Consider the following 1,099-nt stretch of genomic DNA (forward strand, 5'->3'; position numbering starts at 1 on the left):
TCGTGCCAAACTTTAAGTTTGGTGTTTTCTTGTTGATTTTCCTTTGTTTTTCGAAAATTTTATTCGGTTTTCTAAAAATTTTAAGTTTGGTGTTCTTTCTTCATGTTCTTGTGTTCTTGTGAGTCCTCAAAGTGTTCTTGAGTTTTCCTTGTGTCTTGATCTTAAAATTTTTAAGTTTGGTGTTCCTTGGTGTTTTCCCTCCCAAATTTTCGAAAACAAGGAGCATTAGATCTAAAAATTTTAAATCTTGTGCTATCTTATTATTTCTCTCTTTCCTCTTTAAATTCAAAAATATCTTTTCTCTCTATTTTTAAAACAAATTTTCGAAATTTATTTTTAAAATTCAGATTTTTTAAAAAAAAAATTTAAAATCTTTTTCAAATCATATCTTTTTCAAAACTTCCTGACCACTTTCTCCCTCCTCATTTTTACAAAAATCTTCACCTATTTTTATTTATTTTAATTTATTTTGTTTTCGAAATAATTAAATAAATAAATAAATAAATAAAAATAAAATTTTTATTTTACATCATCTCCCTTTCTCCATCATGGATCTAAGTGGAAATGAACAGTCCAGGAGGACTCTGGGGTCATATGCTAACCCCTCTACTACTTCATATGGGAGTAGTATCTGTATACCCTCCATTGGAGTCAGTAGCTTTGAGTTGAATCCTCAGCTCATTATCATGGTGCAACAAAGCTGCCAGTATTCCGGTCTTTCACAGGAAGAACCTACAGAGTTTCTGGCACAGTTTTTACAAATTGCTGACACAGTACATGATAAGGAAGTAGATCAGGATGTCTACAGATTATTACTGTTTCCATTTGCTGTAAAAGACCAAGCCAAGAGGTGGTTGAATAACCAACCAAAGGCTAGCATAAGGACATGGAAACAGTTGACAGAAAAATTCCTGAATCAATACTTTCCTCCAAAACGGATGACACAGCTAAGGCTGGACATCCAAGGCTTCAAACAAGGAGATAATGAATCTCTTTATGATGCCTGGGAGAGATACAGAGAGATGCTACGAAAATGCCCCTCTGAAATGTTTTCAGAGTGGGTTCAGTTAGACATCTTCTATTATGAGCTTACAGAAAG

Source organism: Arachis ipaensis, chromosome B02, assembly GCF_000816755.2.
Source record: "Arachis ipaensis cultivar K30076 chromosome B02, Araip1.1, whole genome shotgun sequence".
NCBI classification, from domain to species: domain Eukaryota; kingdom Viridiplantae; phylum Streptophyta; class Magnoliopsida; order Fabales; family Fabaceae; genus Arachis; species Arachis ipaensis.